A 27,479-nucleotide genomic window follows, 5' to 3' on the forward strand; every position below is an offset into this window, starting at 1 on the left:
AAGGACGTCGCGTCGAGTTGGCCTGTGGAGATAACCCACTGCAAGACTGCCAGTCATCATCCGGTCAGACCGTTAAATCCTTTCTTTCCCTCCTCCTCCGTTTTGATTTGCGTTAATACCAGTGTCGTATTTATTTCAGTGCAGTACGTGAAGGCCCTCAGCAGCTTTCTGGAAAACTGTAAGTGCTTTACTCTTGTATCTTTATAAGCCGTCAAAATGATTAGTGAGCATGAGTTGGAAGTACCTGAAAGGTCTGTTTCCCCGCGGTTAGACGTTAGACATGTAGAACGACCTATTTCGCCTAAATTAGACGTTACAATTCGTATTCGTGAGCTTAAAAAACAGCGCGGTACCATTAAAACAAAAATCACTCTTTTTGAAAAGTTCGTTAATAATTTAAATAAAAATACGTTAGACTATGTTCAAAAAATTCAGTTAAAAATGCGAATTAAAGCCGCGTCTGATAATTATAAAGAATTTGATCATGTTCAAAGTAAAATCGAAATGATTTCGGATGAATCTGATTTAGCATCTCATTCGCAGTATAGGGAAGACTTTGAAAGTGCTTATTATTCAGTTGTAGCAGTAGCACAATGTTTATTAAACGAGAAGGACGAGGCTGAGCCGACGTCTTCTCGAAGCACTTCGCGTGGACAGGTAGTTGTTAAATTACCCGAGATCAAGTTACCCGCCTTTGACGGTTCGTACGATCATTGGTTGGAATTCCGTAATTCCTATTTCACCATGATTTACAGCCGTAGTGATCTAGATCCGATCCAAAAATTTCATTATTTGAGATCATCTCTTACTGGTTCTGCGTTACAAGTAATTAGCGCTTTGGAGCTTACAGCACCGAACTATTCTCACGCGTGGGAACTACTCGAAAATAGGTTTCACAATAACCGTTTGTTGGTACATAACCATGTTAAATCCTTGTTTAACTTTCCTCCTATTGTAAAAGAATCTTCGATGCAAATTAGAAAGCTAATCGACACGACCTTACGTAATTTACGCGCTTTAAAATCTTTAAACGAACCTACCGACTCGTGGGACACGTTAATAGTTTATTTGTTAGCGTCTAAACTAGATCCTTCCACGGAACGTGAATGGGAACAACACAAAGGTACTTTGCTTTCTGATTCGACAAAACAAATAAAATTAAACGATTTGCTAGCTTTTTTGAAAAACCGGGCTGATATGCTCGACATATACAAAGCGCGTTCTAATTACAATACGCAAACCGCTAAACCTAATAACGATTTTAAACATTCACAAGAGCATCACAAAAAACAGTTTAACGTACAACACACACATAGTTATGTTTCTCATACCAACTCTGGTAAAGGTGCGAGTGGCAATCATAACGGTAAACGTTCCCATTCGTGTCCTTTGTGCAACGATACACACGCACTCTATTCATGTGCAAGTTTTCTTAATTTATCAGTGCAAGATAGATTGAAGGTAGTTAAAGATAAAAATCTTTGTCCAAATTGTATACGTATGAGTACAAACAGTCATTCCTTAAATGACTGCGTTTTTGATCCGTGCAAATTATGCCAAAATAAGCACAATACCTTGTTACACGCTGATAATAACGCTCATAATTCAAACCGTTCAATAAATGTGCCGCAACCAGGTGTCAATCATAATACGTTACTGCAATCATCTGCTTTGCATTGCGTAAGCAAAACAGCTAATTGTGATATTATTGACTCGGGGTGTAGCGCACTCACTTCTAATACGACTGCATTGCAACCGGTTTTGCTATCTACCGCGTTGGTGGAGGTCCGCGATTCTGATAACAATTATCAAACTGCTCGCGCGCTTTTAGACAACGGTAGCCAAAACTGTTTTATGTCGGAAAATTTATGTAAACGTTTAAAGTTACCTATTATACAGTCCACTATACGTGTAAGTGGCGTAGGACTTACGGTGTCACAGTCTAGTCACGCATGCGATGTTAATATACGTTCAAAAATATACGATTTCAATACCGATTTACATTGCTTGGTTATGCCAAGTATCACTTCGAAGTTACCTTCGATATACGTTGATAGTGATTCTATAAGCATACCTAGCCACATTCAACTCGCAGATCCTTCGTTCAATATCCCGTCCGAGATAGACTTGTTGTTAGGCGCGGATATTTTCTGGGACCTGTTAAACGATAATAAAATCAAACTCGATTCAGGGCCATTCCTGCAAGATTCTAAGGTGGGGTGGATCATATCCGGTCGAGTAAATACGATACGTGAACAAACGCATAATAATATTAACGTTCAATGTAATTTCAGTCAAAGTAATTGTCAATTACGTAAGTTTTGGGAGCTGGAGGAGATACTTCCCGTCCCTCAAATGTTTTCTAAAGAGGAACGCATATGTGAAAACATATTCTCAGAAACCACTGAACGCGATGAACACGGACGATTTATCGTACAAATTCCGTTTAGAGAATCGGCAGACGTTCTAGGTGATTCATATCTCACTGCAAAAAATCGTTTTTCGTCTTTAGAACAAAAGTTAGATTGTTTACCTGATTATAAACAGTTATACTCCGATTTTATTCGTGAATATGAAGATTTAGGCCACATGAGTTTTTTAACTAACGATATTAAAGATGTAAATAAACCGTACTACATTTTACCACATCACGGCGTGTACCGCGAAGGGAGTAGTACTACCAAGTTGAGGGTCGTATTTGACGCTAGTGCGGTAACTACTTCAAATAAGTCGCTTAACGGCATTCAACACGTGGGTCCGCCTTTGAGAATGATATATTTTAAATTTTACTCCGTTTTCGGCAATATCGATACGTAGCTTGCGCCGACATTGAAAAAATGTACAGGCAAATTCTTATAAAATCAGATCAACGTAACTTACAGCTTATCCTCTGGCGGTCAAATCGCGATGAACCCATCAAAATATTCCGTTTGAACACCGTTACATATGGCACTGCGTCCGCTCCTTACCTTAGTATACGGTGTTTAAAGCAGTTGGCACAGGAGTGTGGCGATGACGTCATTGCGCGCGTGATTAACGATGATTTTTACGTGGATAATTTGATAACGGGACACGACGATTTTGATACTTTATCGGAAATTTGTAAGAAAACGTATACGGTATTACAAAGGTGCTTGTTTACCTTTACGTAAATGGACGTTTAATCACGATCCCACTCCTGAATGTACCCGCGACTTGACTATAGGTGAACACTGTCAATCGAAAACGTTAGGACTAGGGTGGTCTAATAAATATGATGAAATGTATTTTAAGTCGCTCCTTTAAAAGCAGTTAGTATCCCGCGATTAGAATTATGCGGAGCGCTAATCGGTGCTAAGCTGTACAAGAAAATAATGAATTATACTCGCTCCTTGTTCGAGAGGTTTTTAACAGTGTAGTCTACGTCTTATGCTCCAGCATCGTCACAATTTTCAAAGCTCATATCCAAAGCTAAAAAAAAAAAGTTAGTTTCCCGCTTCCTGAACGCAGCTGTCAACTAATGTCATTACGGTTTTTGTGCACCGGCGCATCACTTCGCCTCCGTAAATAAACTTATTGAAAACTAATATTTAATACAAAAACATGATTGATATAGTGCGAAAAATCTGTTACTTACATAATCAAGTGCTTTTTTCTCTAAAAAAGCTAGAAACAGTACCAAAGAAAAAATGTGGATGACGACGAGCGTAAGTTCTTTTTGATAAAACAAAATGTGGATTAAACTGGTAAGTCTTAACATTATCCATCTACTAAAACAAGAGAAGATATAATTATAATCAATTCAATTTAATTCCTTTTATTGTCGAAAGCAAATTACTTTTTTGAGGTTATAATTTTATAATCCTAACATTCAAAGAAGTAACTTAAGTTGGTACTTATTACTAATAAAAGTAACTAGTTTTATTAACAGAAATAATAATAATATTAAAATTGTATCGTGTTCGTGTTATAACAGTGATTTAAAAGTTATACTTTATTCCGATGTTGATGTTGTTTAAATTCGCCTTATATAAGGCAGGCAAAGATCTGAGGACTATACAGTCTTGACTTTAGTAATTTAATATTCGAAAATCACTTCAGTCCCTGATTGCCGCGTTTTTATTTTCATCTGTCAAAAAAAAAAAAAAACAATTTTGTTTCTTTTTGTAATTCGTGTTCTTGGCTTATGTTGCGGTTGATAACTTACTATCAGCGAATGAAATGAGCAGTTTTATTATAAAACAAAGAGAACCAGTGAAATATAACCGCAGAATGGCATAGAAAAGTAAATAATTAACTCGGAAATAATTTGACAAGTTCAGATAATTAGATGACAGAAGCACTTCATGTTTACCCTGTTCATCAAGAAGTACCTATGACACAGTAGTACTCGATATCACAGAGGTCATCTACACCATTGGTAGACAAGATACATAACTTATTCAAGATAACACTTAAAACATTTAGAGGATTATAATTGGTTTACTACAAGATAACCATACTTAAAAATGATATTATATATATTATAACAGTACATAATATCCCTTCTCACAGTCTCTGTTAAGTGGTGTTAATAATGTTATCTTCTCCGAATGATACTTACAATATAAGATGATGATAATATACCCTAACAATAAAAACAGAAAGAGTGTTAAGAGAGTACAGGCAAAAGATAGCCTTATTATAGTAAGCAATTTCTTCCAAATTACTCTAATCTTATGATAATTCAAGCTTCCAACGTATGGGTGATGATTATTGGTACCAACCTAACCAACAAGAGAACACCACTTGGAGAGTCACCTAGTTAAGCACTAGTAGTGAACTGTCTGACTAGAGAATAGACAAACTATTTGTTTCCTTTTAGAGCTATCACAATAGAGGATAGACAATGGACTTGATGTATCAACCCTATTAACATAAAAATCAACCACTAAGACTGTTGCAAAGCGCAAATATACCTATGCCTTATTTTAATACCTACAGCTATCATTTAGCGGATGGACAGTAGATTTGATGGTACCAACTTAATGTACATAAGAGCTATCACTAGGAAGTTTGCCATTGCTAAGCGCTAATATACCTATTTTACATTTCCATACCTAGAGCTATCACTTAGAGGATAGACAATGGACTTAAAGGCACAATGCACATAAGAGCTACCATTAGGAAGGTCGCCATTGATAAGCGCTAATATACCTATTTGTCATTTCCATACCTAGAGCTATCACTTAGAGGATAGACAATATACTTGAAGGTATCAATGCAATGAACATAAGAGCTACCACTAGGAAGGTCGCCACTGACAACCGCTAACATACCTATTTCTCATTTCCATATTTAGAGCTATCACTTAGAGGATAGACAATGGACTTGATGGTATCAACCTAATTAACAAAAGATCTACCACCAGGAAGGTCGCCATTGCCAAGCGCTAATATACCTATTTATCATTTCCATGCCTAGAGCTATCACTTAGAGGATAGACAATGGACTTGAAGGTATCAACACAATGAATGTAAGAGCTACCACTAAGAAAGTCGCCATTGACAAGCGCTAACATACCTATTTCTCATTTCCATACTTAGAGCTATCACTTAGAGGATAGACAATGGACTTGATGGTATGAACCCTATTAACATAAGAGCTACCACGATTATGGTCGGCATTGGCAAGCGCTATATACCTATTTCTCATTTCCATACTTAGAGCTATCACTTAGAGGATAGACAATGGACTATATGGTATGAACCCTATTAATATAAGAGCTACCACGATTATGGTCGGCATTGGCAAGCGCTATATACCTATTTCTCATTTCCATACCTAGAGCTATCACTTGGAGGATAGACAATGGACTTGATGGTATCAACTCAAATAACATAAAGCTACCACTACAAGTATCGCCTTTTGCTAAACGCTAGTAGATAGCTAGAACATAAACCAACTATTTTTTATACTTTTATTTCCATGTTTGGTTTGTCACTTGAGGAATCGAAGATAAACCATTGAATTGTCGGGGCTTACCTACCCATGTTGAAACTCAAGATTAGACTAATGCTGAGAAACAATAGACTATTATGTCAAATTGATTATTATAAAATAATGAGAGTACAAATTCTGAAGAAATAACCGACAATTCAAAACCTAAAAGCCTCTGTTCTATTAATCAACCTCATCATCACAGGCCTTTACATCTTTATCAGATGATTCAACTGTGCTAGAAATCAAAGTATTAATAGTATGTAATGTCAGAGATTACTTTCAAAAGAGATAACTGTACACAAGACATGGTTAGAGAATACTGCTATTAAATTCTTTCAACCAACACCATAAAATTCAAATAGCACATAAATAATAATGAATAACATTGCCCGAAGAGTGAGTAAACGAGATAGCAACAGGATCTGTGGAACAGAGACAACAGTATCAGCAGGCAGCCCCACAGCCAACAGCATGAACAGAAAGCCCACAAGGAACAGTATCAGCAGGCCGCCCCACAGCCAGCAATAAAAGCAGTGATGCAACCAGTCATGATCAGCAGTGCCATAACCAGCAGTAACAGCAGCCCTACAGCCAGCAGTAGTAGCAGAGCTACAACCAGATGTGTTAGCAGTCTCACAGCCATTAGTATCAACAGTGGCCCAGGCAGCAAGGCCGTTTAAGAATAGTACCTCATGAGGAGGAAGAATTCCCTATAAAGTTATAATGGGAAAATTTGCACAAGCAAATATACCTTTATGATATTTACTTTTTCAAAATTCTGGTAAAATTAATTCCGAATGTCCATCACTAAAAGTTTTAGCATTATCATTAAGACATGGGATTCAAATCCTGTCTTTGTTAATCAGGAATAACAATACTAATCTCAGTTTAAATTGAGGTACCTACCTGATAATATTATAACTTCAATGAAAATTTCCTTCAAGTATTACATTCGAAATTGTAAAATTTTGATACCTAGTTCGGTTAGATAGAATAGTTGCCCTTTTTATTATTAACTCATAGGTGAAAAGGAAGGAAAAATAGTTCATTAGTAACATATAACTTACATCACCATTAGCGTTTTCTCTAAATTATGTTGTTGCAGATTTATTATGTTGTTGCTGATCAGCCCAAAACACAGTTTACAATTAATATAAAAATTACAACAATAATGTCCCTCCACTTAATCAATCGGAACCAAACTGCAGTGGAGAAGTAACAATAATATTTTCATGATAAATATATGTTTATCCTATTTTTCGGTTAGTGTTGTAACGTAAATCAGGCAGGTCCCTTCACTAAATAACCTGACATATTAAATCTTCAGGATGGGTACGAGAAGGAATCCCTGTGTAAACAACAGGATCATGTTAAGTTAGGTTAAAGGAAAGGATGATTTTTACGAACGATGATAATATACCTACACGACCGATAATTAATAAATTAATGTTATCCTTATATGTAACTGCATACCTAAGGGTAAAATATGTTTTATTCATTTATTTATTTTTTCCAGTAAATAATAGGACGTTACTATTACTGTCCTAAAAACAAATTCAATAATTATTACACTAAAGAGATAGCTGCGTAAACAATGTTACGTGTGTTAATGTGTTGTGTGTACGTTGTTCTATCATCTGATTGGTGGGTGAAAGGTTGCATAGAGGAATAGGAAAAAAATCCACAACAAGTTATATTTATTATTACCACATAAAAAAATATACTAAATATTATTACCAAGCCCATATGGTCGATATTAGGTAATACACAATAACGTGGGCTCAGGTAATCTATTTTAATAAAAACAAAATCTTAATTATTACGGAGATAATTACCACACAAGTACATAATGTAAATGCACTTCCCCTTTTTATACTTTCAGCCTCATTTAACAATATCTTATAATAAAGAGGAAAGTTTAGTTCAGTGGTTCTGAATATTTTAATGAAAAAGGTCATTTGAATAAATGTATCGAAATTCTTACTTGCACTTATATTTGTATTTTCTCTAATCAATTTGACATGTTGTCTTAGGATTCATTTAACTACTCAATGTCGACAACAATTGCCAACTTAGCACAGGATGTTACAATCAATCTTGTGTCTGGGTGCCCTCGTCATTACCCTTTCTTCTTTATGTATTTCTTTTTCTTTTATGTATGTAAACAAATAATGTGTAACTTTGATAATTATTGTAACCCTTGGTGTGCCAATGAAAAATGAGTGTTATACTATATGATGAAGTCTCACAGTCCTTTCGACTATAACTATCGTTGTTGTTCAAGAGCTTCGGAAATGTGCTCTATGGTGAGGTCCCTGTGAGGCTCTTATAGCCAATCTTGATGTTGAGCTCCATCAGAAATTTGTTCTTGTGTAGTTCTTTTGTTGTGAAATTGATAGTAATGTGAAATAGGTATTTAATGTACTTGCTCAACTTCAACTTTATTATTTAGAACTATGTATCTATTCTAGTACAGTATAGTATAACCATATATAACATACTAATATCGATTCCATTCTTGAGAACTGGTGAAACTTTGTTTAGCGAACAGTTATTATTCTTATTGTTTTTTACATGATAATATCAAAACGTTTGGTGGAACGCCGCGCTGAGTTTATCAGGCGACGGCTGTGCCTCTGACTGCCTTTATTGGGATTAAAGTCATGGGCAGCTTAATTAGCTTTTGTGATAACAATGTACTTTATTCATTAATGAATAATCATATTATTGGTACTCGTTTCAATTTAAATGTTTCATTCCCAACTAAACTTTGAACATCTACACTGTTAAAAACCTCTCGAACAAGGAGCGAGTATAATTATGAGATTAAACGAACTTACCTGTAAGTGAAGTTCTATCTCAATTATACGAAGCTCCTTGTTCGAGAGGACTCCCTCCCTTCAATTTTAATATACCGCCCTAAAGATTCCACAGGTGATGGAGTTGTCCATGAAACATGCTTTAAACATAATGACATTAGTTGACAGCTGCGTTCAGGAAGCGGGAAACTAACTTTTTTTTTTAGCTTTGGATATGAGCTTTGAAAATTGTGACGATGCTGGAGCATAAGACGTAGACTACACTGTTAAAAACCTCTCGAACAAGGAGCTTCGTATAATTGAGATAGAACTTCACTTACAGGTAAGTTCGTTTAATCTCATAATTCTCTTCGTTTAACTTTCGATAAAGTCTACTTTTGGACAGATTCCACGATAGTGCAGGGTTGGTTGCGAATGTCCCCGCTTTTACTCAAAACTTTCGTGCAAAACAGAGTTAGCGAAATAAACGATCTCACGAGTGACACGGTGTGGCGGCATGTGAAAGGCACAGAAAACCCCGCGGACTTGTTGTCTAGAGGAGTGCATTTAGACTCATTACAAACCGAAAACAATAAGTTGTGGTGGTGTGGCCCTAACTTTTTACGTGATCATCCCTCGACCTGGTCACAAAGTGTAGATGAACCGACGTGTAATCAATTACCGGAGGTAAAATCGGAAACAATTAATTTGGTTTGCACTCAGTCAAGTAATAATAACGTAATTATTATACTTTACCACACAAACCAGGGCAAAATTGAGACAGAAACGCAGATACAGCTGTGTAATACTTGATTTTAATTAAATGTTAATATATTTTTACAATAATCCGCTACTATCGAGAGGCCTACCCACGTTCGAATGACCGCTGTCAGAATCAACCGTCCTGCCTTGTACATCCGCGCCCTCTCGCGTGAGAAAAGGTGAACTAAAGTAGTCAAAAGACTATTTTTTAAGAAAATTAATATTGGAAACATGCATCTGCTAACAGACGGCCGTCCTGTTATTGGGAATGTCCCCATTCCCTGTCGGCCATTCGAACGTCAGTTGTGTAATGAACATGAAATAACGAATTGTGTGTTGAAATATTAATCTTAATTGTGTGTAATCTACTTTAGTATATAATTAAAAGAATAAAAATAGCTAGGTACATTATGGATAATTTCCTAGTTAAAGAAGATTACAAAATATCACTACGATGATGGTATCAAAGGGCTAGATACTATATTTGAGACAATTGCTAAATGTTTGAAGTAATCCTCCTGAGTTGTTATTTAGTTATGAAACTCTATGCCGTCGTTTCGAGAGTACCTGAAATGCATAAAACACAATTTAACAATACTCATACACGTGGGCCAGCTTGAAGCAATATGTTATGTATCTGTTTTGAGATTTCTTAAGATTCTAGTCAATGATGAATAAGTTATATAACCCACATACATATAATTCCACCTGTAAGTATCCCTAAATATCATCTAATAAGATAACCTAGACAACCCCCAGCCACTCGCTAGAGTATAATCATCCTAAAATAAGCATGCTGTGACGTTGACGACCAAGTACTAGAACAGTCACCAACAGATTAGAATATACATGTTTCACCGGTATTGTGGGCACCGCTTGTACGTCGGCATACCTTCCACATAATACCGTGAATACTTACTTTTAGTTTATTTATTTTTTTAATAGTTTGGTGAGAACCGCTTGTGCTTCGGCATACCTTTCACAATATAATGTGAGCACCGCTTGCACTTCGGTATACCTTTCACCCTTTAATAATATTATACGAATAAAAAAATAACTTTTTCTTTTACGTACGCTGATCTTATCCTCGTTAATCATACATAGAGCAAGATACAGCGCGTAGTATACTTTTGTAGTCATCATCATAGGTAATATTGTTATTATTATTATCACAATCATATAATATGTATTTTTCTATAAATAATTTTCCTTTTCATATCTTCTTAATTTCTGTTATTGTATTTTCATTGTTGTTTCTTGTTTTGTAGGCATATTGTGTCATAATTGTCTGAATTGGCCTGTATCACGTTTTGTTGTGAGATTCAAGCCTGTAACAAAAGGGTCAGGATAGAAGAAGGTAAGGTTGGGGAAGATATTTTACTTTATAGTCACCCGTCGATTTACTATTGGTCATTGTCCTGTTGTCCGGTCATTGTCTCCCTACTCTCAGAGTCGTCACTAGAACTTTCTGTTTCACGTTCGTCATTCTGTTTGGCTTCGTTATTAAAAGTGATCCATTTTTTTAAATGATCGGCTGGGAATATGCTTTTATACGTCCTCTTTGAGAATCCCGGTATGCTCGTGATTTGATACCTGTCATTATTTAGAACAGCAGTTATTTTAAATGGACCCCGAAATTTTGGAAGTAACTTCTTGCTCTTCCCGTCCGCTGGTAAATTGTGGTTAGGAATCATAACGAGATCTCCTTCATTAAAGAATTTTGTTGGTGCACGGCTCTTGTCAAAATTTTTCTTCATTGCAATCCGGTTTCTTTCTAGATTCTCTTTTACTGTCGTATCAATTTTCTCCCTATCAACGTCTCGTACATCATCGCTATTTAGGGCATTTTGAATAGTTCCTTCTTTTGTACTAGTTGTTCGCCTACCAAACACCACTTCAGACGGCGCTGTTCCCGTACTCCTATTTATGGTGTTATTGAGACTCCACTGGACCTTTCCAACATGCGTGTCCCATTCGCGTTCGTCGAGACCATGATTTGAAGCGGCTAACGAATCCAATATTGTCCGATTGTACCGCTCGATTTGACCGTTGGCTCGCGGAGTAGCCACGGCATTCAAAATATGTTTTACGCCAATAGTTTTCATGAAATTATTGAATGACCTGGATGTAAAACTTGTACCCCTATCAGATATCAAGACTTTGGGGCAACCAATTGTGTCGAATATCTCCTGTAAAACCTTAATTGTGGTTTTACTTTTTAAATTTTTCACCGCTCTAATGAAAATAAATTTACTGAATCCATCAATGATAGCAAATATATAGGTATTACCGGTTTTACTCCTAACAAATGGACCTAAATGGTCCATGTGCATGGTATGAAATGGGCTGCTGCCCTTGGGTATTGGATGTAGGTACCCACTACGTTTAGAACTTGAGCCCTTGTTGTACGCGCAATTAAGACAAGCCAATACATATTTGCGTACAAACCGATTCATTTTCGGGAACCAATAATTTTGTTTGATTTTGTCCAAAGTTTTATCAACAGAGAAGTGACCGGCTTCGTCGTGATTTAATTGACAAATTCGCCACCTTGCCGCATTTGGTACAACCCATTTCAACGAGTCGCCCTCTTTCCTATACAGCTTATTATCTTTTAGTGTATAGTTATCGATTATGTCTTTTATCTCTTTACTATTATGATTCAAAATGTCTCTTATTGATTTTAGCTTTGAGTCGGTCATCTGTACCGCTTGCAACCACTCTGATGTATCTAATACGTCTACCTTGAGCACGTCAAATTCTCTTGCGTCGGCCAAGTTATCGTCATCGTTGGCAGAAAGTGGATTCCTGCTTAAAGCATCGGCATGTTTCATACTATCTCCCGGTCTATATTCTATAGAAAAATTATATTCTTGAAGCAGGAGCCACCATCTGGCAATTCTTGGCACTAAGTCTCGTTTTGTGAGAGTCGATCTCAGAGCGTTGCAGTCAGTATAGACTTTGAATGATAGGCCTATTAAGTATGTACGAAACTTTTTAAGGCTCAGGACAACCGCAAGTGTTTCCAGTTCATACGAGTGCATAAATTGTTCATCCTTAGTGGTCTGCTTACTGTAGTACGCGACTGGCTTTAGTGGTGACTTGTCGTCGGGCTTTTGCAGTAGAATTCCACCGATACCTAACTTACTCGCATCGCAGTGCACTTCAGTAATATAGTTCGGATCGTACAATGCCAATAATGGCCTCTCTACTAATTTAGTTTTCAAAGTTTCAAATGCGTTAATCTGAGCCATGTCCCAAATCCATGGCGTATTAGCTTTAGTTAATAAAGTCAGCGGTTTTGCAATGCTCGCAAAGTTTGGGATAAACCTACGGAAAAAACTAGCTAAGCCCACGAATTGGCGTACCTGATGGACATTTGTAGGTGCGGGAAAAGAAGCAACTGCATTAATCTTTCTTTTCCCGGGCCTTAGGCCTTCCTGAGACACCTCGTAACCTAAATAATCTAAACTGGTTTGAAAAAAGAAACATTTACTGATATTCAGTGTGAGGCCGGCCTCGCGTAATGATTTTAATATTATTCTTAGTTTAGTCAAGCCATCTTTAACCGTAGTAGCTGGCGATAATAAATCATCCATGTACGGTATCGCTAAGTCGTATCTATCTTTTCCGAGTGCCTTATTTATCATATGCTGAAAGACAGCCGGAGCATTGACCAAACCGAAAGGCATTCTGGTATACTCGTAGTGGCCATCTGGGGTTATAAAAGCCGTTATATGTCTCGATTGTTCACTCATAGGAATTTGATAATAACCTGATTTTAAATCTAAACTGGTAAAGTATTTTTTGCCATTTAGTCGATCTAATTGATGAATCGAGATTCTAGTGGTCGTCGTACAGAGCAGACGTGTTTTAGGTTTAATCAATTTTACTTAAAAAGTATTGATTGTAAAAGTCACTTTAAGTTGGTATAGATTGAGTTAATTTTTTATCAAGTTCAAGAGTGCACTTAAAATCTTTCTGAAGCTGCAAGCGAGTGGAATTAACGGGAACGTGCCGCACGAGGGCGCCACACGCTTCTACGTAAGAACGAGAAGACTGCATAATTTCCGTCTCAGCAAGACTGACCGCAGCGGTCATTGTTTCGGTAAGGTGCCGCGTTTAGACCGTGCAAGTTACTTGACTAAACGATAAATATGAATAATCCACTACGTTCGCCCCCTGGAGCGGGGTCTCAATCTCAACCAGACCTATCTAGATTTCAAAAAGAGATCACGGATCCTCAAATCACTATTCGAAAAAGGAAGCAACCTGAAGACCATGGATGTAACTGCACCTACGAATCCAAGATGCTACGTGAAGAGATGTCAGGCATCGCTTCTTTACTTGAAAAGCTAATTGAATCAAATGAAATTACTTCAAAGGAAATACACGAAAATATTCAAGATTTAAAAAACGAAGTTGCTAGCATGAAATTGTCCCATGAACAAGCTATGAACACGATGAATCAAAGTATGATGGATGTCAAATCACAAATAAGTGATATTAAGTCATCAGTCTCCAGCCTATCGGTCAATCAAAAGCTAATTGAAAGAAATGTATCTCAACTTGAAAGCAAGGTTCGCTCGGGTGAAGAAAAGCTAAACCTAGTCTCTTCAGACCTTAATCATCTCCAGACATCTGTGTCAGCTGCAAAATATCAAGTTGGATCTGAACCACAGCCCATGGAGGAAATACTGCAAGAAATACAGGATCGTACCAGCCGACAGAAAAATATAATTTTGGCGGGAATCCCTGAGCAGACTTCATACAACCATGAAGAGCGGTTATCAAAGGACAAAACAGATGTACTTCGCATTATCAACAACAACTTTAAAGACGTACCGGAGCCGACTGATATCTTCCGTATCGGGAAATATAGCCCAACTAAGAACCGCAGGGTAAAGATTTGTTTCGAAAAACCTGAATCCGCCAAACAGCTCTTACGAAACAAGGATAAGTTACCCGATAGCATGAAAATGTACTCCGATGAAACACCCAATCAGCGCAAACAATTACAAGATCTAAAATCTGAGCTAACTCGGAGACAAAACGATGGCGAAAAGGACCTTACTATAAAATACATAAAGGGCATACCGAGAATCGTAAATACTACTCAAAAAAACTAATAAGTAATAATGACCCTACCAATAATAGTACAACATACCAGATAATTAGTAACTACGCAGACCTACATCCTACAAAATCTTGTCTTAACTTTCTATATTTAAATGCACGGAGCATCTGTAACAAGTTTGATGAGCTTAAATGTATACTAAGATCCATCTCAACCACAACACATATAATATTACTGACCGAGTCCTGGATAAAATCCGAAGAACATGCGCAAAGATTCCGCCTGCCAAATTATACCCATTACTGCAATTGTCGCGACGATAGGACAGGTGGTGGAGTGTCGGCATTCGTCCACAATGACTTGAAACATAGTTTGTTAGAGTCTACTTACGATGGAGAAAATAATTACTTATGGCTGAAAATTGAGAAGTATTCACTCAACATTGGTCTTATTTATAATCCTGGTGACACAAATTTTGAAAAATTCATTTACACTCTTGAGGCACAACTGCACCAAAGGAAACGAATTCTTCTTTTCGGAGATTTTAATATTGATCTTTTAACAAGAACCAAGCAGAAACAAAGCTATATAAATTGCCTAAATGCAGCAGGTTGCAAAATATTGAATAAAAACAATAAAAAATACTACACAAGGAGTGATACCACAAGGAAATCAATATTAGATCATGTCAATACCAGTTTGAAGAACGACAACTACCACATGGCACTGATTGAAACCTCATTTTCCGACCACAGACAAATCCACCTCGCGCTTAAGAAATACAAACCGCCTCGCAAACAACGCGTTAGTTATAAAGCGCTAAATTACGAACAACTCTATCAAGAGGCTGAAAATGCTAAAGCAGAGGAAAACGATAACTTTGAAATATTTGAACGAAAACTTAAAAAACAAATCGATCATAGTTTAATAACAAAAACGAAAATTTTAAACTTACCACAAAAAGACTGGGTGCAGCGAGATATTATCAATGGAATCAATCGGAGGAACGAGCTATGGGCTAAACTTCAAGAACACCCTGATAATGATGCTCTAGAAAACCAATTCAAGACAGAGAAACACGCAGTAGCCCATCTGATCAAAGAGGCAAAAGACTCCTATTATTACAACCAGTTCAAGAAATGCAGCACCAAACCCAAGAAGATGTGGAATCTTATTAACGATCTCTCTAACAACAAAGTCAAAACTAGCTGTGCTCTCCCTAGGCTCATACATGACTCAAAAGATATTATAGACCCCCTTTTGATTTGCAATACTTTCAATGACTACTTTTCATCTATAGGGTCATTATTAGCTAAAAAAATCCCGTCCCATTTTCACAACATCGATACTACAGCATCACAACATAGTTTAAAAAACTGCACAAATCTACTAACAGACTTTATACCTACTACTGATAGTGAAGTATCAAAAATAATAGATAACTTAGACCCTAATTCAAGTAATGGCTTAGATGGCATAAGTACTAAAGCCATCAAATGTTTGAAAACATTGATAGTCCCAGAGTTAACTAAATGCATTAATGCAGCTCTTATACGGGGAGAATTTCCCGATTCACTTAAAATCGCAAAAGTCTCTCCTATCTACAAATCTGGCATAAAAACCGACCCAGGCAATTATAGGCCGATCTCAATTCTCCCAATACTCTCAAAAATTCTTGAATATATTCTTCACAAACGCTTGGAAACCTTCTTAACTAAGATCAATTACATAACAGAACGACAATTTGGCTTCAGGTCTAAAAGCAATACCCTAGCCGCGACCGTAGATTTAATCACCAAGATTAGACAAAACATCGACGGTAAGAAAATAGTTTTGGGAATCTTTATCGACCTAAAAAAAGCGTTCGACACTGTGAGTCATAACAAACTTATACAAAAACTTAGCCTAACTGGGATAAAAGGTACTGCGCTAAAAATGTTTGAGTCTTACTTCAAGAATAGGCAGCAAATAGTAAAAATCAACGAACATGTAAGTGAACCTCGTCCTATATCTTTTGGGGTCCCACAAGGTTCGATCTTAGGCCCTCTGTTATTTTCGGTCTATATCAATGATGTCACTGATTTAGGATTACAGGGACACATCACTCTATATGCTGATGATACGTGCCTATTCTACTTTGGTTCGTCTATACGTGATATTATTAATTCAGCACAAAAGGATTTGGACACTCTCTACTATTGGTTGCAATCAAACTTGTTAACTATCAACATCTCTAAAACGTCATATGTTATATTTAAAGCGAAAACGAGCGAGCTTATGGAGCTCTGCGTGTTCAATATAATAACGCATTCAGGATGCTGTTCGGACTGCCGCGTTATTGCAGCGCCTCATTAATGTTTGCAGAGGCGCAAATTAATTGCTTCTATACAATCATGAGGAAACGTTGCGCCTCCTTGCTACGCCGCGTGCGCGCCAGCTCAAACAGTATCCTGAGTGTGTTAGCAGACCGGTGGGACTCCCCGCTGCTGAAGCGCTGGATGCAGCTGCACGCTACTGTGCCAAGGGTCGCGCGTGTGTATTAGCTTAAGTTGTATAAGTTGTTACTAACATTAGAATATAAGTTGTTTGTTACTAACATATATGGATACTGTCCGAATTAAATAATTTGAATTTGAATTTGAATTTGAAAAACAAGCCCGTACCTACATATCCACCCTTAACTATTAATAACGATCCAATACAAGAGAAACGCGGTGAAAAGTACTTAGGACTTCATATTGATAGTCAGCTAACATGGAAGCTACACATTGACTACCTCAAAAAAAAGCTGTCGTCACTAATGGGTTCTTTGCGTGGCATAGTACGCTGCCTACCCCGAAAAGTGCGGATGACCATTTATAACTCATTAGTTAAATCACACCTGTTATATCTCATTGAAATATGGGGTACTGCAAGCAAAACCAGTCTCTCTGACTTGCAGGTCATCCAAAACAAATTAATAAAAATGTTATTTCACTATCACTACTTAACACCAACAACTACTATATACACACAAACTAACCTAATGAATTTAAAACAGTTATACACCCACTGCACATGTATCCTCATAAGAAAAATACTATGTAAAACAATCCACACATCACTTTCACTTACCCAAAACAAACAAGTGTCTAAACGCTCCACAAGACGGGCTAGCTACGTCATTCTACCTAAAATCCGGACAAACTATGGCAAACGGATGATAACTTACGAGGGCGCACAACTTTTTAACAACTTACCTTCACATATAAAAAATATCGAATCATTAAATGATTTTAAACGTAAATTAGCTCAATATATTATAATTAAATATCAACCATAACTTGTTTTTGGAGGGATCGTGATGGGAACGTAATTTAATTTAATGTGAAATAAATTAAGTGTGGTGAGTTGTGAAGTTAACTGCGAATTTTCTGTACGAGCGAACATTAGTATTTATTTTATTGTAATCTGTTCTCATGTAAGTGACTTATTTCATGTCTTAATGAGAATAAAGAATCTTTGAACCTAATTGATCATCGATCACTGGCATAGGGTAGGAGTCTTTGACAGTTTTCTTATTGAGGGCCCTGTAATCTACGCAAAGACGATATTCGCCGTTCTTTTTCTTTACTAAGACTATAGGGCTGGCGTAAGATGAATCCGATTCCTGTACTATTTTATTCTCTAACAGCTGATGAATCAAGTCCCTAACTATTAGTCGCTCACTATACGGCAGACGATATGGTTTATATGACACTGGGGTATCATCAAGCAACTTAATACGCATTTCGCATATCGACGTTTTGCCCAGTTCATCCATGTTAAGAGCGAAACAGTCCCGATATTCGTTCACCAGCTTAACTAGCTCATTCTTCTCAATATCTGTCGCGTCAGGGCCAATATTAAGCATGTCAATCGTTATGTCATTAATATTACAAAAGTCCGCGTCTGTAATTTGATTATATGTACTTTCAATTTGATTTACCTCTAACTCGTTTGGGTGTTCAGTAGACGGCATATCTATTGGTAGGATTCGTGCTCGAGCTAACAACTGGCCCTCGTCTATAGTTATGACATTACTAGTAAAGCTGATAGCTACAATTTTACTTTTTCCGTCTTTAATTGGGTACACGCCGGGCAATATCATTAGTTCATGTCGATTTTTGAACCAAGAGCTCCCGGGTACATAGACATATCCAGAAGCGCTTAAGTCGCTCCTCACATCTATACTACATATTCCGGTGAAATTTATTTTGCACGCACCAAAAAGTTTTATTTTAGTGGAATCCGATATGTCCGACTCTTCAGAATACAAAATCAGATTTGTGCTTATCTTGTGTGTAATAATATCCGCACGTTCAGTTAGGTTTTGACCCAGAAGTACGTCATAATTTAAAAACTCGTTCGGCACGACATAAGCGTCAATATCTGCTTTAATAAAATCCACAGATACCTCGATTTGCACACGTCCCAAAGGTTGCATACTTCCAAATGCAAATCCTTTTAATATGGGTAAGTTAGATAGTTCCAACTTTAGATTTAAATCTAGAAAACAGCTTTTCTTCATCATGGTACACTGGCTCCCAAAATCAATGAAAGCCTCTTTATCTGTCGAATTAACCTTAATTACTTTTATGTATATGTCAGATTTGGGATTTTGGGTTTCAGTTTGCTGTATTTTATTGACTGCTTTAGTATTTTCAATCGCGGGAACATTAAGCCGTTCGTGTTTGTTCATAATATCTTTCCTACAATGATCCGCAATGTGACCAATGAAATTACATTTGGTACACTTCTGAAGCTCCTTAGGACACCTAGGGACGGTGTGACCTACTTCAGAACAATTATAACAACGAATGACTCTCGATGAGTTTCCTGATCTATTTGTTTTAATATTTTCGTTAGTTTTTGGCTGGACAGCCCCTGTCCTTGGATGCAATATAGACTTTCTATTTATAACATCTTTATTCGTTCTCATTGAAATGCTGCGTAAATATCGTAGGAGCTTATTTGGTCTCTTAAAATTAGCACCCTGTGCGTTTAATCTTATATTATGATCGTAAATGCCGTGTATGATACAATCAACGGCATCCTTGCCTTTGATATTGCAATGATTTACCAGTTTTGCCTTATCAAAGAAATATTCTTCTAAGGTTTCTTCTCTACGACTTTTACGGTCAAGCATCTCTGTCAATCGCTCCGCATAATTTCTATCGTCTGGAAAATTCTTTAACAATTTTCTTTCCCAATCCTTCCAATTTAGATCTACGGTCGATAGTCCCTCATACCAACTACGCGCTAAACCGGACAATTTCGAGAGTGCATGATATATTTTCTGCCTTTCGCTCCATTTGTAAATAGTTGCCATCTCGTTCACTTTTTTAAGCCATGCTCGGGTTGATTGAGTTTTTAGACTAGGGTCAAATTTGGGTATGACGTCATGTACTCCAACTAAGGAATTGCGTTCGTGGCTACTAAAAGCATCTATAATTTTTTCCATCAAACCGCCATCCTTTTTCACGTGGTGGGAGCGGTTGCGCCGCTGTCTTTTACGTGAGTAGGGCCGTGTTCGTGATCGTGACTTACGCTCGCGATGACTAGAGTCTGATACACTTGACCAGGAAGATGTACTTGAGGAGTTAGATGACGTAGTGGAATTTTCAAAACGTTTCCGTTTCCGAGTTTTACCCATATCAGGCGAAGTCGAGCTAACAGAATCACGTCTAATACTCTTGCGTCTTCGAGAACGCTGTTGTCGCTTGCGAGACAGTCGAGACCGACTTCTACTTTTCCGCGATGTTCGGAGTTCTTTAGTTCGTGACCTGTTACGCCTATACTTCCGAGTTCGTCTTCTATCCGTGGAGCGCTCACGAGCGCGTGATAGTCTCGGTGGAGTTTGTGTACCGTCAGAGGACGCGGATACTGGACGTGGGTCTGGCATTATCTATTTGTTAAGATCCCCGCGGAGGGCGTAAGTATACTTGTCACTTCTGAATTATTATACTTTACCACACAAACCAGGGCAAAATTGAGACAGAAACGCAGATACAGATGTGTAATACTTGATTTTAATTAAATGTTAATATATTTTTACAATAATCCGCTACTATCGAGAGGCCTACCCACGTTCGAATGACCGCTGTCAGAATCAACCGTCCTGCCTTGTACATCCGCGCCCTCTCGCGTGAGAAAAGGTGAACTAAAGTAGTCAAAAGACTATTTTTTAAGAAAATTAATATTGGAAACATGCATCTGCTAACATAATTGACTTTGAAAGATTTTCTTGTTTCAATCGTTTGCAAAGGGCTGGCGCATATGTACTGCGTTTCATTCATAACACGCACACATATAAACATAGCGAACACGGCCGCCGCCGAACCGGTCCACTAAGCGTAGATGAAATAGTAGATTCCTCAGTTCAAATGTTAACGCGATTAGCTCAACAGCAATCTTTTACTTATGAACGTGATAACTTGTTTCGTAAACTACCTAACATTAAAAATAATAATCGTATTAGTAAAGTGTGTGGCTTGAACACTTTTATTGATAAAATAATATAATCCGCGTCGGGGGTAGGCTTTGCAACTCAAACTTTGATTACAATAAAAAACATCCCGTGTTATTGTGCGGTAAACATCGATTTACGCGGTTGTTGTGTACATATGAACATAAAAAATTACTTGTAATTGTATTTGCCATGCGTGAGAGATGGTGGGTGCTGGGAGCTCGGGATTTGACTAGACAGGTAATTCACAACTGTGTAACCTGCACACGCATAAAAGGAAAGACACTCACACCTATTATGGGTAATTTACCTAAATCACGATTACAAAGCAGCTTTCCTTTCATGCATTGCGGTGTGGATTACGCGGGCCCAATGATGGTATTAAACCGTAAAGGCAGGGGTTCCAAATTAATTAAAAATTACGTTTGCTTATTTATTTGTTTTACAACTAGGGCCGTACATTTAGAATTGGTTGCTAGTCTGTCCACGCAAGATTATATAATGGCTTTAAAACGTTTTATAGCACGACGCGGAAAACCATGTCAAATATTATCTGACAATGGTAAAAACTTTGTAGGGGCTGAAAGAGAGCATTCAGGTATCTTTCAGAACTCAAATGCGATATAAGATTTTGCTTCTAATAACGACATAAAATTTAATTTCATTCCACCGTATGCTCGTCATTTTGGCGGCTTGTGGGAAGCGGGAGTAAAGTCGTGTAAATATCACTTGCGTAGAATCGTAGGGAACGCGAACTTGACTCACGACGAGTTTGGCACGGTATTGACGCAAATCGAGGCCGTCCTAAACTCCCGTCCTATGTGTCCTCTTTCCTCAGATCCCGACGATTTCCTCCCACTGATCCCCGGTCATTTCCTGAGCGGCCGGGCGCTGACGGCGCCTGCTACAGAAGACCTCGCCACGACGCCATCAACCCGCCTGGGGCGCTATGACCGGCTGGAGCAATTACGGCAGCATTTCTGGACCAGGTGGTCCAAAGAATACGTATCTGAATTACAGATAAGGACTAAATGGAAGACACACAAAAACGACGTCAGTCCCAACAGTCTCGTCTTAATCAAGGATGACAACCTGCCACCGTTGAAGTGGAGGATGGGCAGAGTGTCATATACATGAGTTTAGGTATGTGGTAGGTATTGTGGGTAGATACTTGTTTCTCTTATTGACAAATAAGATTAGTTAAGTAGTGGGTAGTTTTGGATTGACACATTGTATTTTGCTACACAGCTCAATAAACATGCGATTACCAAATTTCGTGTTTTAATGTGAATTAAGGACCTATTATTGGCGACGAGGAAGTAAACTAGTGAAAATGGACCGGAAATCAGTGAAGTTCAGTGAATTTAATCCACAAACAGACAATTGGGACAATTACATCGACAGACTAAAGTTTTGTTTTGAGGCAAATGGAATCGTAATAGACAATGTCAAGCGCGCAAATTTTTTTACTGTGTGTGGTTCGTAAGTGTTTGAAACGTTATTAGCACTAATTACGCCTCGCAAAGCTACAGAAGTCACATTTAATGAGGCCGTAGAAGTTCTATCCAAACATTACAGCCCGAAACCAAATGAGATATCTATGTCATATAAGTTTTATAAGCGTGACCAAAATCGTGGCGAATCGAGTGCCGAGTACATTACTCAACTTAGAAAGATCAGTGCGGGCTGCAATTTTAGTGATTTGGAACGTATGTTACGTGACAGACTTGTGTGTGGTATGCGAGATGACCGATTACAGTACGAACTATTAAAGCGAGACAATCTGACTTATAAAGATGTAGTCGAAGCTATGCAATCAGCGGAGAGTGCGGGTAAAGATGTGAGGATGATACACGCGGGTCACGCCGTCAGCGGCGGCGACGCGCCGACGCCGCGCCCCGCCGACCCGCCGGCCGCGGCCGCGCCGCCGCCGGAGCCCATGGACATCAACGCGCTGCGCCCGCACCCCGTGCCGCGCACCGCCAGCACCGCTGCCAGCCAAGCCCCGCAACCCGCGACGCGCCTTTGCTATCGGTGTGGAGATCGACACGGTGGCGAGTGCCGATTTATCAATGTGACGTGTCGATATTGCAATAAAAAAGGACACATAGAAAAAATCTGTATTTCAAAAAAAAACGCGAGTAAAATGAACTTCACGGAAGAGGACAGATACGCTTTAAACGGCATTTATACTGTACAGACAACGAGTCGGATCCCACCCTTCGAGATACGGGTGTTGATGGCAGGTGAACCTGTCACTCTGCAGGTCGACACGGGTGCTTGCTACACACTGATAAACGAACACACTTGGCGCCAATTACAGCCGCGCCTGCTGCCGCCGCGCCGCCTCGATGCCGCGCCACTACTTTTGCGCACGTGGACTAACGCACCCGTACATCTACTTGGCCGGACAGTGCTACCAGTGCGATATAAGGACATTGACTATGAACTGTCGTTACTCGTGGCTAAGGCAAGTGGACCTAACCTGTTAGGAAGAGACTGGCTTATGCATTTAGGCATTACGATGAATATCAACTTCGTATCTAACGGAGATTATGCAGAGCTAGAAAACATCATTGCTACGCACCACGAGGTGTTCAAGGATGGTCTCGGTACCTACCGTGGAGATCCCGTAGCAATACATTTGAGACCGAACGCCACTCCAAAGTTTCTTAAGGCTCGTCCTGTTCTGTACGCCGTTAAAGATAGAGTGGAGAACGAAATCGATCGCCTGGTAGATGAGGGCGTCCTTCGACCGGTGTCTTTCTCGGAGTGGGCCACCCCTGTCGTTCCAGTCATAAAGAAGTCAGGTGAAGTGCGGTTATGCGGCGACTACCGCAGCACAGTCAACTAAGCGACGGAGTCAGATACTTATCCAATGCCTACGGCTAATGAAGTTTTTGCTGCTGTAGCTGGTGGAAAATTCTACACGACACTAGACTTAGACCGTGCCTATACGCAAGTTACGGTCAACCACGATACGGCGAAACTGTTAACTTTAAATACCTGTAAGGGTTTATACACCGTACATAGACTCGCATTTGGGGTGAAGGCCTGCCCCGGTATTTTCCAAAGGCTGATGACGGCGCTTCTAGCAGGAATTGCAGGAGTCGCAGTTCTGATTGATGACATCATAATCTCTGGTCGTACCATGCCTGAGATGCTCCAGCGCCTAGACACGGTTTTACAACGTATAAAAGAAGCGGGATTACGCCTTAATAAAAACAAGTGCAGGTTCGCCAAGGAGAAAGTTGAATTTTTGGGATTCATTATTGATGCTGAGGGTATTCATCCATCGCCAAGCAAAGTTGAATCTATAACGAACACCCCAGAACCCCAGAATGTCCAAGAATTACAAGCTTTTCTCGGATTGTATAATTTTTACGAAAGATTTATAGCTCACAAGGCCACCATACTCGAGCCGCTACACCGACTTTTAGATAAGACACATGTATGGCGTTGGTCAGAACGGGAACAAAGAGCTTTCGATCACGCTAAAAAGGCACTGACATTCGATACCACACTAGTACATTACGATTTAAACAAACCTCTGATACTGACATGCGATAGCTCAGAATACGGCGTGGGAGCCGTATTGTCACACGTGATGGATGACGGTAGAGAGCGTCCCGTGGCTATGAGTTCCAGAACTTTACATTCAGCGGAAAGGCGTTACTCTCAACTAGACAAGGAAGCTACAGCAATTTTGTTTGGGATTCAAAAATTTCACAATTATTTAACAATAAGATCTTTTACCGTAGTTACAGATCATAAGCCTCTCCTTGGTATATTCGATCCCAAAAGGCAGATACCGAACATCTTGTCGCCGCGCTTAACCAGAATTGCAATCGCGCTGACATCACACGATTATGACATTAGGTACAAACCTGGCTCACAAATAGGGAGTGCTGATAGCTTAAGCAGATGGCCACAACCTGTTCCCGACCGATCTGAAAACGAACCTACTGAAGTTTTGCTTATGGCAGAAAAACCCGAAGATTTCCTTTTTGACGCAGAACATATTGCGGCTGAAACAGCGAAAGACAAAACACTATCCCGAGTAATACATTGCGTACAGCGAGGCTGGCCTGCTAAGGTTAGAGAGCCGGACCTACATACTTACTGGTTACACCGCACTGAACTGTCTTTGTAAGACGGATGTCTGCTGCTGGGAAACCGTGTAGTGGTGCCTCCACCGCTACGTACAGGTACTTTACAAGCGCTTCATAAGGCTCACAGTGGTATTGTAGAGACGAAAGCGCTCGCTAGAAGCTACATTTGGTGGTCATATTTAAATGAAGACGTAGAGTCGCTCGTGGGTCAGTGCAACAAATGTCTTGAGAACCGTCACATGCCTCCGCGATCTCAACATGAATGGATCACACCTACCAGACCGTGGTCGAAAATACACATGGACTTCGCCGGTCCTTTCCGAAATAAGAACTTTTTGATCATTGTCGATGCATATTCTAGATGGCCCGAGGTGTTTATGGTTAACAACACCACCTCTGCAACGGTAATTAAATACTTACGGATGGTATTTGCGACACACGGATTATGCGAGGTAATGGTTTCCGATAATGGAACTGCTTTTGTGTCTGAAGAAATGAAGCAATTTCTACATGCTAATAAGATAAGGCATATTACAACGGCACCTTACCACCCTGCTACCAATGGGTTAGCGGAGAGGATGGTTCAGACAGTTAAAGACAAAATACGAAAGATGGACGATTTGACATGGGATGTGAAAATTCCGAACATGCTGCTGAGTTTTCGTGCGACGCCATGTGCTGGAACGCATCAAAGTCCTGCGGAGCTATTGATGAATCGGAAACTACGAACTTTATTGGACGTAATTCATCCGGACCACATTCAACATAAAAGAACTGAACAGCAAATCATAGAAAATAATCAGAAGAAGAACAGAGAATCGGACATAGGCCATAGAGTAATGTACAGAAATTTTACAAATGGTCCGAAATGGTTACCAGGCAAGATATTGGACAAAACTGGCCCCTCTAGTTACAAAGTGGAAACTGAAGATGGCTCCATTGTCAACAGGGATATTGATCAACTTATAAAAATCTCATCAGAGTCTCGAAGGCCACAAGAAGAAAAGGGGGAGATAAGTAACAAGGATAAGTCATCGTCTAATGAAGAGCCTGATCAAATTATAGAAATTCCGAGTGATGACTCGTGGGCGGAGATCCTAGGAATACCTAGAACTTGAGTCAATTAGGTCATTTAATAAACAGTTAATGTTAGGATGATTGTCTTTAGTGTAATTATAAATATTATTCTATATTTCATTAAGTTACAGAATTTATAATTAGAGATTAATGTTTTGGTTAATATTACTGCAAGAATGTCATTTGTTTAGTTGTCATATAAATACTGATTATGTTTACTTGGGGGAAAGGTATGTCATATACATGAGTTTAGGTATGTGGTAGGTATTGTGGGTAGATACTTGTTTCTCTTATTGACAAATAAGATTAGTTAAGTAGTGGGTAGTTTTGGATTGACACATTGTATTTTGCTACACAGCTCAATAAACATGCGATTACCAAATTTCGTGTTTTAATGTGAATTAAGGACATATTACAGAGTAACCCGTTTATTCCCAGGAAGAGATGGCGTATCCAGGGTCGCAGAAATACGCACAGCAGCTGGTATCATCCAACGTGTCAGCTCTAAGATCTGCCCCCTCCCAGTAAAAGAAGAGCAAGACGAAGACCAAGAAAAGCAAGACGGAGGCGACCTTTGAAAGAACAGGGTTCTTCCAAGGGGGCCGGCATGTTTGAGCGCCATCTATCGGCTCACTAACGAACCAACTCATACAGCATGAAGCTAAACGAAGATCGCGCCGCAACACGTTTCGTTCGAGCCTCCGACTGCTCTTGCGCCTCGCTTCACACCGGTCTCCGTAAATCAGCTGTCAATTTTTGAAAAATAATCGTTTCATTATTCGCCCTTGACATTCGACCTCTGTATCGACATACGATCATACGTTTTGTAATTAACATATTTTCGACTTAATTCAATAAACGTATTTTAAATTTATAATCAAACGCTTCATTGAAGAGCTCCTGGCTGCCTCCGACTATTCCCAACATTAGTTTATATGGCAAATAATGAAGGTCGAGTGACCACGCTACGTAAATCAATGGACTATTATTGGATTTCAAAATATGATATAATTAAAACTGCGAATGAAAAGATATTAATTTTAAAAAAGAAAAATATAGACGATCCTACTGTCCGTAAAGTTTCTTTTTTTGACGTGACTTATTGTAGATTTGCCGCAGATGGCATTAACTACTTGAAACGGGATTCTATTAAAACGCATAATTTTTTTTGTCATAATTTAAATTATCATAATCCTTTTTTTTAT

At 38.8% G+C, this 27,479-nt stretch overlaps 1 pseudogene; it reads left to right on the forward strand.

Moving 5' to 3' along the window:
• Positions 1-504: 504 nt before the first annotated feature.
• On the forward strand, positions 505-27,077 carry LOC126380435 (uncharacterized; annotated as a pseudogene).
• Positions 27,078-27,479: the final 402 nt, after the last annotated feature.

This window comes from Pectinophora gossypiella, chromosome Z, assembly GCF_024362695.1.
Source record: "Pectinophora gossypiella chromosome Z, ilPecGoss1.1, whole genome shotgun sequence".
NCBI classification, from domain to species: Eukaryota; Metazoa; Arthropoda; class Insecta; order Lepidoptera; family Gelechiidae; genus Pectinophora; species Pectinophora gossypiella.